The sequence below is a fragment of the Petaurus breviceps genome, unplaced genomic scaffold, assembly GCF_028583685.1.
Source record: "Petaurus breviceps papuanus isolate PSGF00001 unplaced genomic scaffold, PetGlider_PUasm1.0 90762, whole genome shotgun sequence".
NCBI classification, from domain to species: domain Eukaryota; kingdom Metazoa; phylum Chordata; class Mammalia; order Diprotodontia; family Petauridae; genus Petaurus; species Petaurus breviceps.
This window is the reverse complement of record NW_027187339.1, coordinates 7812395-7825375: the sequence shown is the minus strand read 5'-3', so window position 1 is coordinate 7825375 and position 12981 is coordinate 7812395. Positions and strand designations below refer to the sequence as shown.

The window sequence follows — 12981 nt, the reverse complement described above, 5'->3', positions numbered from 1 at the left end:
TTATTGCTTTCAGGATCTGAGAGATTTACCCACCATCTCTTGTCAACAATTCCCTTTACAAGTTTCAAAGAATTAACTAGATCGTTTATAAGGGTCACACAGAGCTCAGTGGCAAGTACAATACCCACCTATAGACAACCTTCATTTACAATCGTGCTCAGGTATTCTATTTATTTATTTTAAAGCATTGGGGTTAAGTAACTTGCTCAAGGTTACACAGCCAGTTATTTTTTGTGTGGGTGCCAAATATCTGAGGCTGGAACCAATCCAGGGTCCCGACCCCGGGTCATATGCTCTTACTCACTGCACCACCTCTCCGCCCCTCAGGTCTATTTTGTTGGGCTTCTCAGAATACTTCTGAATGGAGGTCTCTTCTCGTGGTTCTGGGAGTCTCCTCAATTGTCAGTCTGCTGGCAGTTTTCTTCAGCTCCTAGCAGATGGCAATGTCCCTTTCTCCTGATGGTCTCCATCCTTTTTTGCAGGTCTGGCCCTTGAAGCATCCTTTGACATCTATCTCTGTATCTCTCCTCAGTCACCCTCAAATGATGTCAGTCTGTCACTTTCAACTCTGCCCTACTAACTCTATGAAAGTATGACTTGGAAAGATTACAGATAAACTCAAGTAACTCTAATAATTTGTGGTTGTTTGTTTCAATCATGTCTTTGTGACTGCATTTGGGATTTTCTTGGCAAAGATACTGGAGTGGTTTGCCATTTCCTTCTCCAACACATTTTGCAGATGAGGAATCAAGACTGATGGGGTTAAGTGACTTACCCAGGGTCACACAGCTAGTAAGTATCTGAGGACAGATTTGAACTCCTATTTTCAGACATCAGGCCCCAGGTTGTGTCTTCCTTGTCTTCTAGAGGCCCCTTTCTTAGAGGCCTTATCACATCTCTAACATCACACAAGCTCTGGGAGGACAAATACAATTTCCATGTAACATTTTTTCCTTTTTTATTGTGAACTTGGCAAACATCTTTAAACCCAAATAATCCAATGTACAAAAAGAATATGAAAAGGACTTATGTATGAAATGGTGAACTTCTTTTAGGTACAATTTGTTTTTTAAGGAGTTTCCAAACAAGACTCAACTCCCAGTTTTGGGTGGGTCTTGGGTCTTGGCAACTCCATACATAGTCTGATGTCCTTTCACCCTCAGCATCCAGAGATATATTCCCACCCATATCAGCACTCATAATGGGTTTGGAGCAAGGGTTCTTAATCCTGTTTGTCTCATGGACACTTCTGGTAATTGGATAAAACTTATGGACAACTTTTCAGAACAATGTTTTTTTTTAAATGCGTAAAATATATAAGGTTGCAACAAAAAGCAATTATTTAAAAAAAAAAAGGTATTTTTCCCTCATCGGAGTTCATGCACTCCTTGGAATTCTATTGACCCCAGGTCTAGAGATTCCATGGACAACCTTCAAATTGTTCCTTGCATCCTTAAGTCTCTCTGGAGCTGATTCACAGGTTTATTCTGAGTCTGCTTGCTGAGTCATTCACGGTAAGGGTAAGGAAATTGCCAGAAATTTTGGCCAGAAATCCTGAGGATCTTCCTCTCCCAGATTGAATTTTTTTTTTTTTGGACTAGGTTAAGAGGCCATTCTTTGCCTCATTTCTTATTAAGCCTCAATCACTGAATGTATGTTGCCTCAGTCAAACAGACCTGTTAAAGACCTTAGCTTGAAAAGGCCAAGGTTCCCCATTGCATCTCCAGTTGTCCTGATCCATATTTGGTCACTGGACCCTGATGGCTGTAGAGGAGAAAGTGAGGCTGGTGACTTTTACACAACCCTCCCTCGTTCAGATCCAATTCACTTGCATGTCATGAAATCACCTCCTTGTCATGGTCCTTTTTGAGAATGAAGGACAAACAGCAACAACATCAACATGGAATTAGGGAAGAAGGAAAAATGAATGAAGGAGAGGCATGGGAAGTAGCCATTGCAGTCTGCCCTTGGAACAGTTAAGGAAGGGATTATGCAAGGTACCCAAGAATACTGGGGAAAGAAGACAAGGTGGGAAATGGGGTCCTGTCCCAAGTCATCCCCTCTTTAGGGGCCGCAGTGTTTACATTTTAAAATGATCAGCTTGGACAAGAATAATCTCTAAGGTCTCTTCCACCTCTAAATACAACAATCTTTTTCTTCCCTATTATCGAGGAAGGGCTGCAGCCAAAATTGGAACCTAGAGTCTTAGACTCAAAGCGTAAAGCTTTTTCTACTACGCTATGCACAGAACATTCTCAGTACGATATCCTTTTCCACTGAAATGCCAAGGCCTCCCCAGATGCTATTTTGATGCCTCATCATGACATAGTATGGCAGCAATATCGGATTCTGGAAAGCCTGGGTGGCAGATTACTGTACTAGCAAAGCATGAAGAATGGTCCCAGCAAGAAACTGACTGTCTCCTTTCCAAGGCTCATCAGTGGTAGGACAGGACGGCCTTGAGATGGGGACATGGGGAGGTTAGCCTTGGCAGCCCATAAATGTAAGAGAAAAGCTCACTAGCCCTCAAACTAATCAGCTCCACTGTCACTTCTGTGGTGAGGGTGGAGTTTTTAGACCTCTATAAATGTTAACATTTGGTTCTCAAAACATTTGGTCCAATGACCAGAAAGTCAACATACTACTGCTATGAATCATACCAATTATAGATGCTAGTAGTTAATATTTGTATGGCACTTTTTAAGGTTTTGCAGAGCTTATATGTATTATCTCATTAAATCCTCGTAATATCCCTATGAAATAGTCGTAAATACAGTTCTACTACTATTTACCAGCCGCAGGATATACTATGTATATAGAGCCTTAGGCTTTGCAAATTGCTTTACATGTTACCTCATTTGATCCTCACAATTTTAACCCTTTGAGGTGGGGGCTAATAATATCCCCATTTGACAGATGAGGAAACTGAGACTGACAGGGCTTAGCTGACTTGTTCAGGGTCATACAGGTAGCATCGAAAACAGGATTTGAACCCAGCTCTTCCTGACTCCAAGTCCAGAGCTCAGGCCATCTAATTGCCTCTACTATGAGAAAATCGAAGGGAGATGCTAAGTGAAAGCATGGTTCAGGTATGCCTTGCAGAGGGAAATGAAATTAGAAAAGCTGGTTTTGTCCCATGTCCGAGGTCACCAAGAAGCATCCTTTTCATAGGGAATTTGGTCGTCTCACATTGCAATGCTCGGGATTAATATCTGTGAAAAGACCAATATGCCCATCTTATGTCTTAATCAGTGCCTTGTATTGAGGATTAGGAGACGAGGAAGCAGAGACATTTTTACAAAGTATTCAAGAAGAGTAATCAAATTAAGTCAATGGATAATTTATTACTCGGTAAGTTCAATACAAAGGTGTGTAATGGGGCAATTAGAGAAAAATATGTTGGAAGGCAAGGAAACCATCTTACCTACACACACTCTGAAATGGAGAATTGGGCCCTTTCATTCTTCATCATCAGATACATACACAAGTAGACTCAATGAATGTATGTGCTGCCATGACTCACTGGCCAAGACTCCATGACATTTTCTTTGCTTTTTTAGAAGAGGCAGACACTATTGCTATGTCTCTTCATCCCTTACACCCCCCCCCAACAAAAAAAACAAGAAGGAAAAATACAATCTTTGTAAAAAATAAATATAACCAAGCAAAATGAATCCACACGTTTGCCGTCTCCAAAAATATATGTCTCATCCTGCATCTTGAGTCCATTAACCCTAATTGACTCTATCCTAACAGAAAATAAGCAACTAATTAGTAATGCAGGAGTCACTTCTGAATCAGTTGTTTGTGTACATAGAGTACATGTAATACAGAGTACAAAGTGGGGAGGGCTTCCCTATAACTGGGGGTGTTCCAGACATTCCTGTTGGTGGATGATAGTGTTCTGATTGGATCAAGTCCTGAAACATGGCAGAGACTACCAGGGAGAGCCATAATTACTCAAAAGAGTTTGGCCTAACTCCATATAGGAAAAGCCAAGTGGATGAGGAATGTCTATTGTCCAGAGTATAAATATATGAAAACACACATACATACACCTTGATTAGATACTTCAAAAGGACAATAAACTGGGCCCAGAATTGAACAAGCATAAGTAAGAAAGCACAGCAACTGAGAAATTATGTAGTATTGCCAATGATGACAAGCTTCTCGACAAAACAAAAATGCAACTTTTTAAAACCAGCATTCATCTAGTAATACTATATGATAGCACATCATATAATTCGAACATCTCAAAAGAATCCAAAGTGCAGGATACCAAAACGGCAATGGAAAGACAAATGAGGTATATGTGAGTGGGCTTCAGTCAATCATCAGTGAAGAATTTGTAAGGTGAAAGTGACATGTAGACAAAAAGGTGATCTGATATAGTATATTGAAAGAGAATCAGTGACTAGCCTGCATGCTTCATGATTGGACCATTGGATGTCAGAAGAACTAGAGAAACCCCCATCCCGGTACATACACTGGGAGAATCCCCTGTGGAGGGTTTGCACAAGAGTCATCTACAGGGAAAGTGGATGGATGTGTGCCGTTGAAGAAATACCAACCATATTGAGGAGCTCCATTAAAATATGCCAAATTATGACAAGTAGGAAAACCATCTAGTCAAGGTCCAGGGCCCAGGGCCACATGAATCCCAATGTAAAGGTGACATGGGATGGGGATGATAAGAGAGAATGAGAGGAAGAGGAGAACATGGTGAGAAGGAGGGGAGAGAGACCCAGACACAGACTGAGAGACAGAGACATACAGAGAACCAGACAGAGACTGAGAGACAAAGATAGAGGAACACAGAGAGAGAGGGAGGCAAAATTTGAGAGAACAGAAATAAAAGCAGATACACCCACTCTGTCTTTAGGGAATATGACATTCTCTTTCCTCTCTATGCCAGCTGCTCCCTCTCTATCCCCATAGGGCCTAGTTTTTCTGTGGGTATATAATCTGAAATTAGCACAGTGGTTGTTTTTGAAACTAGTAAATGCCAGTACCCAGGTACACATTCCCAGATACTGTCCTTACAGCAGATTCTCAAACTCAGCTCATCTAACTACTGGATTTCTCATTAGTACACGTGTCTCTCTGCAGGACAATGGCTACTTAAGATGCATCTGTCCCACCATCTCACTCATTATTGGTTCCAATTCTGAGAAGTGAGGCTGCCATAGGTGGTTAGTCTCAGGCAGCCAACCTTTCCCAGAACAATACAGATTAGTTTTGGATGGCACTGGTGGGATTGGGGTCTATGGAGTTTTAAACTGAATTAGACAAATAGAGCTGGTGCCATTGAAAAAATGCACCATTCCATAGCAAACAGGGTCCAATCATCTTTGGATGCACCAGTCAGGAACAAGACAAAGTAGGACTAACACAGGGACTGGTAGAAATTCACTGGTGCCAGGGGTTGAATTTATGGCCCTATCAGGTATGCTAACTGTTTCTAGTCTTCCATCCTTTGGGGACAGGAGACTATAAGTCTAGGTAGACTGCAGCAAGTCAAGTCAATGGGAAGCCAGGAACAAGCAGTGAGGAGGGAGAGAATACCAAGCATTGGTACAGTCAATGAAAAGACATTGAGTTGGGAGATCAGTCATCATGTGGAAGAGTAGCAAGGAGGCTGGTATAGCTGAATTGTGGAGGACATGCCAGGGAGTAAAGCATAGGAAGGTGCCAGGTTGTGAAAGGTTTTTAAAATCAAATAAATTATTTCATAACTGATCCTTTTGCCAATGGGGGGACAATGAATAGAGAGGTGGCATGGTCAGATCCGTGCTTAAGGAAGACCAATTCGATAGCTGAGTAAAGGCTGGACTGGAGTGGGGAGGCAGTTGTCACTATATTGCCCCTTTCATTAGATAATATTAGTCCAGGTGGAACGTCTGGACAAGAACAATATCTCATACACTGGAAAATGCACTGGATTTGGAGTTAGAAGACCCGAATTCAAATTCTGAATCTGCCACTCCCTAGTAGTATGACTTTGGACAAATCACTTAACTTTTCTGAGGTTTCAATTTCATTATCTGTCAGATGAAGAGGGTCTCAAAGTTTTCTTCCTGCTCAATGATATAAATGGGAAAACATTTTATAGACCAAGCTTACCTTTCTGATTCCATCTGTCGCATGTGAAAAGTATTTTTGATAGACAAAAACATTTCATGAGAGTTACTTATAGTGTGGACAGGTCTAATCTAAAATGGAAATTGCATATTTAGGCAAATCTCCCTTCACCATGACTGATGGTCATGAGGTTATGTATCAAAAATAAGTGTCACATAAGACAGTTTTATTTATGAAAATACTTAATTCCTTATTTCGCTCTCACTTTTCCTTGTTGTTATCCTTCCCCAACCCAAGGGTATTCCCTGGTTCCATTCCTTCAGAGCCCTTAGACTACCATTCATAGAATTTGTCAATATGCTTCATGCCCCAAAGTGTTGTGTGACCAAAGTAGTTTGGGAAAATCTTCACAAGGCCTGAAATTTGGGCCTGAGGAAAAGGGAACAGTTGTACTGTTCTTCCTGTGGTACGTGATAACTGTCCAAACTCTTCTATCCAACTTTCTTATTTTTTAATTTTTAATTTATTTTGAACTTAAATACAAAAGAAGAAAAGAAAAAAAGCATTGCCATGTGCACAGCAGAACATAAGATTCAAAATATACAGCAATACATTTCCATTTCTAGAAAGCCTATATAATAAATACTGCACATCGTGTTCAGAGCTGTCCATCTTTGCCTCCTTGCAAGGTTTTTTTGTTCTCTGGTGTACACTTTTTACTTTGTTTTTTTCCCCCCTTTCCTCCCACCCTACCCTAAGAAGGCTATAATTAAGCATGTGTGTATATATATAACATATACACACACATTGTGTATATACATATAGTATATACATACTATATGTACATACATATATAGACCTATACACACAAACATATATACATACATATACATATACTTAGATATCTATAATCATACTCATATATAGACATATACATTCATATGCATCTATGTAAGACTATACTGTAATTATTTGTCCTCTGTTTCTCTGAGGGTGGATACCATCTTCCTTGATAAGTCCAAGTCTTTCCATATTTTTCCAACTTATCATGTCCTACACCACAGCAATATTCCAACCTTGTACTGTTTAGTTATTTTAAATAGTCTAACAAAATATTTATTGATATGGCTGACATAGAGTGTAGTATCCTTATTTTTCTCTTTTGATTAAGTCTATTTTAACTTTAACTTTGTCTGAGACTTTTATCCAGCTTTCAAGGCTTTCCACAACCAATTCAAATCTGTCTCTCATTGCTGGCCTAGGTAAACCTTCAAATCCTATCCATTGGCTCTACTCAGCATCTCCCAAACAGGCCCTAACTGTTCCTCCTTCCATGCCTTTTTTTTTTTTTAACAGTATTTCCCTGTTTGGAATTCTTTTCTCTTCTCTTCTCTTCTCTTCTCTTCTCTTCTCTTCTCTTCTCTTCTTTCCTTTCCTTTCCTTTCCTTTTCTTTCTTTTCTTTTCTTTTTTTTCTTTTCTTTTCTTTTCTTTTCTTTTCTTTTCTTTTCTTTTCTTTTCTTTTCTTTTCTTTTCTTTTCTTTTCTTTTCTTTTCTTTTCTTTTCTTTTCTTTTCTTTTCTTTTCTTTTCTTTGTCCAAAAGGACTTTATTCAGATTATGGAACCAACATCCTTCCTTATACCACTTCTGGATCCAAAAAGTTGACTTCCTGGTATTCTGTCCAAACCACTCAGAAAGTTTTTTGAACTCAGAAGGAAGGGGAGAGAAAAGGATGGAAGAGTAGAAGGAATTCTTCCAGGGGAGAGCAGAGTGACTGGAGAGTAAATTAAATAAATTGATGGAGCCATGGATTCCTGATCAATCAATATAATTCTCTTTATTGAGCCCATTCAATTCCACTGCCTTAGATAGCCATGGTGGATTGCTTCTGGCCTACCTAAGAGATTTCTTCTGAATAATAGATTCCTTTTATTCTCATATCTTTTTGGGGAGACAAGGGGATACACACATATCCCTTTAATACCACTTTTTGAGTTCTCTTCATTCCCTTATCTGTAGCTAGGTGTCCCTGGGTACAGAGTGCAAAGGTCCTGGGCAGGGCAGCCCATTACCCAGAGGCATAGGGTTGGAATGAACCTGTTGGATCAGTTTTGGGGATGGGGTATAACCTGGTCACACAGCAGGAGGTGGAGTAATGCCTAACTCCTCCCAAAGGACTCCCACCATTGTTCATAATAGAGATTGAGGACACATGGGGAGTTTGGGCCATTCTGAACTGCCCAGGGAATCAGCTCTGAAGGAACAGGGAAGAATCCATTATGTCAATCCCACCCCATACTTCACCTACATGACATTTGTCTAGCTGTAAAGAGGTTGCTAAGGTCTGGACACAGACCCTGACAGGCTCTGGTTTCTGCTCCTATTTCTTGCCCCTCTGTGCCCCAACTCTCCTTCCTCCCTGGACACCCATATGAGAGGCCACAAAGGAACTTACTTAGCACTGAGTCCAACAGGTCCAAAGGCAGCTGCTAAGACACGCAGGGGCAGGCCTGTTTGGATGGCTTCGAACCACTTAACCACAACTTCTCCGTTCATGTTGGTGGGCATTCCCAAAAGGTCATGAACCTCGAGGTAATGCTGGATCTGGTAAGAAAGTTCCTCGTCATCCACAAACTGGGTGCATGCTCCTGTATCTGAGGATACCCTATTAATATCAAGAAAGTGGACATACTCCCAACCAAAGGAGCCTCCAGTGGGGTCTTGAGGTTGTTGAAGTCCAGGGTAGAGAGCTAGATTTGAGACTGAGGATCTGGGTATCTCAAGGCCTCTCCTCATCCAGTCCCTGAGTGCCTGCAGAGCTTGGCGTCCTATGGTCTCACCCCGGATAGCAACTATGTTGTGGCAGTAGGGGCCATAGAGCACCATGCAGGCAGTAGCGCTTTCTGTAAGTAGCATGAGTAGAGCAGGCCCAGGTCGGTACTGTGGCCACCGGGGAGAGCTGGGCGATGGACACCAAGCTGGAGTTGAGGTAATAGGCTGGGGAACTGTGACAGGAGGAACAGCATTGCCATTGCACCAGCCTGGAATACTTTTCAAATAAAATATCTCTCTTCCTCTCTGAATACCATTCATCTTTCTTTGTAGAACCCAACCTTGTACTTAAATCCTTCCCTGATGATCTCAGTCCACCATGTTCTCCCTCTCTGTTGAGTGTCCGCAATCTTTATTGTTCCTACCACAATGTTGGCCTCGATCAGATATTCACATAGGAATATGTGTATCTGTTGTTTCTCCCATTAGGAGAGAAGCTCCCTGAAAGCAAATGATGTTTTCCATTTCCTTTGTATCTCCAGCCCTTAGCACAAGGTCTGGTATATAGATAGCATTTAAGAAATGCTTGTTGATTGATCTCCTCCATAGATATTTTCATATGTATATGAGTGTAAATAGCAATTGCTTTCTGTTCCACCCAGAAGCTCTGAGGGTCTCCCTCTCCCAGAGTGATACTTTTGTCATGGTAAACTAGACCATTTTTTGTTTTAATTAACCTAGCCCTTGCCTTGGACAAACTGAGACCTGGGAAAGACCTTAATTTGTAAACCTTAAAGCACCAAATAAATGCTAGCTGTTATTATTATTATTTCTTGAAAATAAAATTTATTGATGCCTTTTGTTTTTATATCAAAGAGAGTTCTAGATTACTCCCCACATAGGAATAAAACTAGTTTTGTTAAATAGTAAAACAGTTAAGCAAAACAATAGACATTCTGCACCTTTCCACCCAAAGGCTGGGAGATACGTTTCACTCTCTTGATCTGAGACCAGGACTGGTTATTATAAGAAGAGTTTGATTTCTTTTTTTAGTGTTCTTTTCATTTATATTATTATAGTCATTGTTTTCCTAGTTCTATTTATTTCATCCTGCAGCAGCCTGTGGGAATCTTAGCAGTTTGTGTTTCTTTGAATTACTCACATTTATAATTTCTTACCTCCCCATAATATTCTATTAAATTCATGTACTGCAGTTGAGTTATCATTTCCCCAGTGGAAGGGCACCCGTAATCTCATAAATATGGAACTGGAACTTTATATCTGGTTCTTCACTGGCTCAAAAAGTATTGTTCTAAATATTTTACATACATTAGTTATAACTTATAAACCTAGAATTATATATAGAAAATTACAAAATATAATTTAGTCATAAATTATAAAGTTTCTGAACTTGACTTTGTTAGGGTTTATGGAATGGTGGGAAAGAACATTGTGCCTGGAGTCAGAAAGACTTGAATTAGGATCTGACTTCAGATACTTACCAGTTGTGTGACCCTGGGGAAGTCACTTAACCTCTGTCTGCCTCAGTTCCACAACTATAAAATAGAGATAATAATAGTACCTACCTGTCAAGGTTGTTGTGAAGATCAATCAAGTGTGATTTGTAAAAGAGCCCTTATCACAGTGCCTGGCACATAGTAAGCACCATACAAATGTTTACTCCCTTCCTCTATGTGCTTCGTAGTGGGTTTAATGAGACAGAAGGTACTGAGCATTTTAGTCCTTTTCCTTACATAATTCAGATTACTTTCCAGAAGAGTTGGACCAGTTCACATTCATGTCTTCCCCTAATCCCTCAAGCATTAACTGTTTCTGTTTGTTTTTCATTTTCTAGGTCCTGTTTTTTTTTTTTTAAAGCAATGGGGGTTAAGTAACTTGCTCAAGGTTACACGGCCAGTTATTTCTGGGTGGTTGCTAAGTATCTGAGCCCGGGATTCGATCCCCAGGTCATCCCGACACTGGGGCCGGTGCTCTTACTCACTGAGCCACCTGGCTGCCCCTAGGCCCTGGTTTTTAACAAGCATCTAATAAACTTAGGAGTTTCTGGGTGCTAACGGGTCAGCCAGGTAGTGAACAAGGATTTATTAATTGCTCACTACATTCCAGTCTCTGCTCAGCACTGGGGAAACATAGAAGCAAAAACAGCTCCTGTTCTCAAGGAGCTTATATTCTAGCAGAGGAGCTAACCTTGACATCCAGGTAGTGGGGTAGACAGAGGGCTGAATCTGAAATCAGGAAAACCTGTGATGATCCTGGGAATCGTCTAACTTCATCTGAAAATAAGGGCGCTAAACTTGGCAACCTCCAAAATGTCTTCCAACTCTAAGGCTAGGATACTGTGTAAATAACTGGTGAGACATACACACACACGCACACGCTAACATTTTTACAGACAGAGTAGAGTGGAGGCCATGTCACAGGGGAGGGCAGCTGGATTCATGTATTACCAGTTCCTAAGTCATAGATTTGTGCTTTAGCAGAGGCTTTCTAGGGTTATTGCCTTCATCTAAAATAGTGACCCTAAGGGTGGGAATTAGGGATAACAACCAAGACCAGCAAAGAAGATACTTTGAGGGGCAGGAGCACCTTTGAGTGCTCATTTAGGTAGGAACCATGTGCCAACCCCACCTATTGCCACAGGAGGCCCAGTCTCTTCGTCCTAATTTGATTATCATATTATCTTATTCATAAACATGGATGTTTTCCAAGCACTTGGCAAGCCCTGTGTTTCCTAAGTCCCTGAGGATGAGAACTATGCTCATTCTTATTATGCAGAGGTCGAAATTGATGCCTAAACAGGGTGAGGACTTAGTCCTAGGTCATGGAACAATTAGAATATGGCAGGTGGGGGCCCTGGGTTTATTGGGAAACCCAGATGTAAGTCAGTGGGCAGCTATTTGGTCTAAATATAGCTGCCTCACTCCCTTACTCATTCACACTCTTCCCATCTTGAAGCCTAAACAGGATAAGGACCTGGTCCTGGGTCATGGAACAATTAAAATATGGCAGGTGGGAGCCCTAGTTTCATTGGGAAACCTAAGGCAGTGGGCAGCTATTTGGTCTAAATACAACTGCCTCACTCCCTTACTCATTCATACTCTGCCCATCTTCCTATGGCATCCACCTGTAGCCCAGGGAACATCCATAAGTTAGAAAACAAGAGGCTTAATTATTATGAGGACTAATAATAGCTCAGGTTCATGTAGCTCCTAAAGTTTCCAGAGCACTTTGCATTTGCTGTTATTCAATCTTTGTTTTGTCATGTTGTACTCTTTGTGACCCCATCTGGGGTTTTCTTGGCAAAGAGACTGGAGTGGTTTGCCATTTCCTTGGAACTCCAGCTCATTTTACAGATGAGGAAACAGAGGCAACCAGGGTTAAGTGACTTGTCCAGAGTCACACAGCTAGTAAGAGTCTGAGGCCAGATTTGAACTCAGGAAGAGGAGCCTTCTTGGTGCACCCACACCCCCCCCCCTTTGCATGTAGTATAGGATATACTTGCATGTAGTATAGGATCTCATTGATCTTCAGGACTGTCAGTCTCATGAGATAGGTGTAATTATTGTCCCTATCTTACAGATAAAGAAATTGAATCTGGGGTGGCTAGGTGGCACAGTGAATAGACCACCAGCCCTCAAGTCAGGAGGACCTGAGTTCAAATTTGGCCTCAGACACTTAACACAAAAACTACCCGTGTGACCTTGGGCAAGTCACTTAACCCCAATTGCCCTCCCCAAAAAAGAAAAAGCAAACAAACAAACAGAAAAAAGAAATTGAATTTGAGAGACATTTAGTCACTCAGGATCACAAAACTTGTAAGCCTCTGAAGTAAGATTCAAACTCCTGATTCAAGTATTGCTTACTATTCATTTCACCATCCTGCAGACATCCTCTCCTGCATCTGGAGGGAGTGATGGGCTGGTGGAAGAGGGTTTCTGCCTCCTGTTAATGGCTGGTCTCATGGACCAGAGAACAGAGTTAATAGAAGTAAAGGGAATAAGTAGCCATGTAAGAAGATGTTAACTCCCATTTATATAACACTTTATGACTGACAAAGCACTTTCCTTAAAACAGTCCTTTGAGGTTGGGAAAGATTTTACAGATGAAA

General features: G+C 41.0%; 1 pseudogene; it reads right to left on the bottom strand.

Annotated features, from left to right (window-relative positions):
• Window positions 1-8213: 8213 nt before the first annotated feature.
• Window positions 8214-8996, bottom strand: LOC138146461 (ubiquinone biosynthesis protein COQ4 homolog, mitochondrial pseudogene; annotated as a pseudogene).
• Window positions 8997-12981: the final 3985 nt, after the last annotated feature.